Source organism: Mytilus edulis, chromosome 14, assembly GCF_963676685.1.
Source record: "Mytilus edulis chromosome 14, xbMytEdul2.2, whole genome shotgun sequence".
Classification (NCBI taxonomy): domain Eukaryota; kingdom Metazoa; phylum Mollusca; class Bivalvia; order Mytilida; family Mytilidae; genus Mytilus; species Mytilus edulis.
In genome coordinates this window covers 60,767,011-60,772,809 of record NC_092357.1, presented here as the reverse complement: position 1 = coordinate 60,772,809, position 5,799 = coordinate 60,767,011, and positions in this window count along the sequence as shown.

The window sequence follows — 5,799 nt, the reverse complement described above, 5'->3', positions numbered from 1 at the left end:
TATGCGTTTGCTCTTTCGAAATGTTGATCATGGTTTTTTTAGTCAACAATGGAATTCATTAAAGTCAGTTATTTTATTTTTGTATAGTTTTGCAATGGAATTTCAACCTTGGTATTTTACACCATATCGAAAAACACATTTTTTTACTGCATCACTAGTATGTGATACAATTCCAATTGAAAAAGATTATTCACTTGTCCAGTCCTTGCACTGGTTGATTTCTATATCTTGCAGGAATCTGATGTTTAGTAGTGGTCGTTTGGTGATGTGGTTTATAAATGTTTCTCGTTTCTCTTTTTTTGTATACAATTGGTTTTGTCGTTTGAATCGTTTTACCCTGGTCGAGTTAGGCGCCCTTTATAATTTTCTGTTAAGTGTTAGCCAAGGCTTCGTGCTGAAGACCGTACTTTGATTATTTGGGGGAAATTTGATCTTCACTGTTAACATAATTGACTGAAATGTTTTGGAAAAAATAGCCGGCGGTAGAAACATTTAAGAATGACAAGAACTGGATGTAATTTTGTGATATTCATATTTCAATTTAAACTTGAACTTAAATTCTCAATTCGCAATAAAATTGCTTACTTCTGAAATGCATTCCATGTCTAAACATATCGTTTTGTTGTGGTGTCAACGTATATTTGTTCCACCTAACAGAAGTCAGATGTCATAATACCTGTACCTGATGGAACAAATAGTCTATACTATTTATTCCGTTAGGAACATATACTGTAATATTTTATTCCTGTGGAAATAATATTCCAGAATATTTGTTCCATTTGGAAATTATATTATGAAGGAACTTCTGTTCCGTGACAGTGGAACGTTGATGTTTGTGAGGTCCAGCACTAGCATGTTTTGACCTTTACCATTTATTGACACTGATAACGAATTCGCATGAAACAATAATTATAGTGCAACATCGTATGTAATGTTCATTTTTATCAAATAACGTCACCAATTTTAATGGCATCAATTCACTATCAATGCTGTGAAGACATACGCGCAGATGACGTATTACTTATTTTGAATGAATGTGAGAAGATGTGGTATTAGTGCCAATGAAACGACTCTCCATCCAGTTCACAATTTGTAAAAGTATACCACTGTAGGTAAGAATACGGTCTTCAAAATGGAGCCTTGTCTCTCACCGATCAGCAAGCTATAAAGGATACAGAAGTGACTATTGTAAACCATTCAAACAAGAAAACCAACGGTCTTTTCTATTTAACCAAAAAAACGAAAAACACTTATGAACCTCTGCCGGTGGACTATCAGTCCTCGAGGGTATCATCAGCTCAGTAGTCAATACTTCGGTACTGACATGATTTATAACAAACCTTTCTAAATTTTCCGTTTATAAATTTTAAAATCATAAAGAAACTTGGATTACCACTCTCTCAGGCAAAGTCTATTTTAGATGAATTTGGCTGTTTGATTAAGGTATGTTTTGTCATATAGCTCTTCAACGGTTTCGTTACTTATACATCCTCGGATTACCAATGTTTGGCTCTGAGTGTTCCTGGTATATCAAGAAAGGCGCTTCGAGACATTGAAATTATTAAATGTGTTGTTTTTCTTCATCAACAAACGACAATAACTGAACAACAGGTTAAGCCCCATTTCCACTAGACCACGATCGCAGTACGCTCACCGCGACCTAAAATGAATTCAGATCTCGGTGAGGTCGCGGCATGAACATGTAAATTTTCGTTGCTTTCACGATGCTACTGCGTCTTCATTACGCTTCTACAACGATCTCGCTACGATTATACCCCGTTCTCGCCGCGCTTATTCTGCGATCTCAATATGTTTATCAAGATCTTTCTACGCTCATCACGTTCTCACTACGATCCTACCATGAGTTATCCAATTGCAACACGATCTTACCACGCTTTTACTGCGATGAAAGTACGTTCTTACCACGATTATACTACGTTCATACCGCAATCTTACTGCGTTATCAGTAATCACGTCAACATCGTGTTCCATATCAATACAACTCCAATCCTTCTTTTTCTGATCAATACAAAGATTTTCGGAAACAATACAATCATGCCACCAAAATCTTTGAGAACACGTAGGCGTGGTGGTAGGGGTTGATGTAAAAGTAGAGGGGGCTCCGATAGAAACGAATCCTGATCAAGCAGAGATATTTTAGTGAACGATAGCTGTGTCAATAGATATAGGAAGATGTGGTATGAGTGCCAATGAGACATCTCTCCTTCCAAGTATCAATTTATAAAAGTAAACCATTATAGGCCAAGGTACGGCCTTTAACACGGAGCATTGGCTCACACAGAACAGCAAGATAAAAAGGGCCCCCAAAATTACTAGTGTAAAACCATTCAAACGAGAAAACCAACGGTATAATATATATAAACGAGAAGCATGGTTGAGTCGTTATAGAAAATGAAGAAGAACTACATGCAGACAAACAAAAGATATATAATATATTTTATGTGAAAATGACAATGAGCATGATTGTCGTATATGAACGTAGTCAGGTCGTGAGAAGAGCGTGATGAGGACGGCAAGGGCGTTCTAGAATCGTACTATAGTATTTAACAGCGTGGTGTTAACGTAGTAAGTCGTAGTGGAAGCGTATTTGGATCGCGGTGAGAACGGGATGGTCGTAGTGAGGTCGTAATAACGTCGCTGTGAGATCGTAGCGCAGTCTCTCCGAATAGAGTCACGCTTTCGCTACACTCTCGCTACACTCTCGCTACACTATCGCTACGATGGTACAGCGAGCTTTGCGATCTTACTACAATCTTAGTGCGCTCTCACTACGCTTCTACTACGACCTGATTTTGCCGCGTCTTCGTGTCAGTTCTTCGCTGTTTAAAATGTATGTATACCTTTTACTCTATCAAATTACCAATTAATGAGATATTCTTACATTCTATTGTTTGACATAAACGTAACTCACGACAGGGTCGGGTGCGGAGGGTATATAGTAATGTCCTGATTATCTTTTAATAAAATTTATTGCTATTCAAAGGACAATCTTTCTGAATTTTTCGTTCAAGTGAAATTGTTAAAAAAAATAACCACTTTTCCGCGATAGAAAAAACATAACAAAAAGAAAAAGAAACATATCCCCACCCCCTTTTCCATAAGCTAGGTGGTACAATAAATTACTTACAATGTGTCTTGTATTTGTCATACACCGTTATCGGATAGTAACAATACATTTGTGTCTTACTTCATGCAGTTGCAGTAATATTTTTATTGTGTATGGATAATAAATTTTAATAGGTTTATATCTAAATTATTTAGTGAGTTTTATTCTTAATAAGCCGCAGGGCGTATTAAAACCTGAACGTATTCGAAGGGAATATCCCACTTTAGAGTTGTCGGTAAAATAGGATACTAAACTTTGCAAATCTTTATAAAATTAATATTTTTTGACGGTATATAAGTCAGATAATGCATATTTTAAGGTCGGTCTTTCATTTGATCAATCCTGACACCCCTCGGTGTGTTCTTCGACAAGAAAAACCTTAAAATATGCATTATCTATAACATAACTTTGTCATTAGTTCTTATTCTATTTTTAGTTAACTTTTCTTATCCTACTTAGAAATGGGTTGTCATTCTAAGATTGCAAGATGCAGCGCAGTAGTGGTGGACGTGTTCTCCAGAATAATGCAAGAGTTGCTTAAAAAAACCTCAGTGCCAGCCTCTGCTATACAAGGAATGATACTGGGAAACGACAATTTCAAAGAAATGCTTAGTGAACATGACATGATCGCCATCCAAACATTAACTACCGATGATTTTACAAAACTTGACTTCATGCTTATTTACAAAATTGCCAAGTTCTTTAAGTTTATCTCAGAGCCATCACAAAGGTGGGGAACAAAACCTTTGGCTCATGAGAAAAAAGTTGGGGATGATGTAGAGCGGATGAGAGTAGCGAGACATGATTTAGTATGCAGAATTGACAGCGAAATGACCGACACAGAATTAAACGCATATTTCTCTGATTTTATTGAACTTGGAAAGAGAATAGATGTCCATCTTGGCAAGCCACAATATGCCGGCTTTGGGCACGATATAATTAACTACATGACGTGTCGCCTTGACGACAGGTTAGAGGAGAAGTATATCAAAGAATTACGTGAAATAGGTAACTATATTACAAACATGTCTAATGTTGTTAACAAGTGTACAGCTCTTCCCCTAGAATTCAAATCTGTTTTACTATAATTATTGTTTGATTTTTGGTACGACTTAAATAAACAGTTAAAGGGAGACTTATATTTATAATATTTTCAAATTTCAGGTAGAGGCTCATATTTTCAACGTCAAACTATTGTAAAAGTCAATCAATTGTTTTATAATACTTCTGTATTCAAGTCAATTCTACTTTTAAAAAAAATATGATAATAGACGTGTTAAAAGTCAATAAGATCTTAACGCTGATGTCATTTTCTAATATTGTATATAGTGGGGAACGTCTCCAAAGGCCCAGATAACCATTCGTGTTTGATACTGCTGAGACAATGCATAGACGGGATGAGGACGATACAAAAAACATGATCATTGTTTATATATTTATATTATTATCATAAAGTTGCACTATTTCATGGAAATGATGTATTATTTTTTAACGTCCTATTATTTTGTTTAACGGCTTAAACGAAAATCTGCAAATGATTTAAAAAGTAAATAAAACACACTGCAAAAAAAATCACAAACAAATCCAATATTTTATTATCTTTTTGTGCGAGGGATATTTTGAAAACGGAATTTCAGTATCACCTGTTGCCAGGTTTGCTTAATTAAAATCTGCTCGGCATCTTTTTTTTTTATTTATTTCATTCTTTTTGTTTTGCGGAATGTTTATATACTTTCTGCTTTCTCAAACGGAAGGTATATATTTAGTAATATGTGGAGGGAATTATCTATGGCATGAATCCTTTTGTTCCTCCGTTCGTTTGTCTGTCCGTCTGTTCATTTTTGTTTTGGATGATGATCCATGAACTACACGATAGAATCATTGAGACTTTCACAGAAACTAACTCACGTGATGCCATTGTCATGTGATTTCGTTATATATTTACACTACATGTATACATTTAATTCTCCGGGTCCTTGTTGAGATCGTACAGAAAAATAGGTTTTTAAAGTCATGCGATGAGATCTCAAGTATAGCACTTTGATGTCCAAGGGTGGAGATATAAAGTCCAGCGCTTGGGATTCAAAGTCCAGCATTGATGCTGCAATGTTCAGTAACAAAGATTTTAAGTTTACTATTTGTTACGCCATATTGAAGATACAAATTCAGAGACAATCACGACGAAGGGAAATTAAGCAAATGCAAAAAACAAAAACTATATAAAAGAATTTTTAACTTCAGAGTTTTTGTCCAATTTTAACCGCATTTAGGGTTATTAAAACATTATGGAGACATTCAAAACATAGTGGTTGTGTTCTTAACTTGTGGGATGGTAAACTGTGTTATTTGTGGGATTTAAACATATTCTAGTGATATCATTCAATGTATGTCTAGGCTAGAAAACGTTGTATCGATCATTTACGTACGCGTTCTAAATCATTTATTTGCTCTTTATTTTCAGTTTTAAATCAATCCATTGTAAATGGTGATACTAATATCAATGTTTATGAAATACCTTAATATGTCTTAAAACTTAAATCAACGTTAACTTTTCTCTGTTTTTTTATAAAAAAAAATATACAAATGTTAACTATACTACGCCTAGATACTTTTCAATTCAATTGTATTTTGAAAAAAGCCACACTTAACTCTAGGTATTGTTATTTAACATC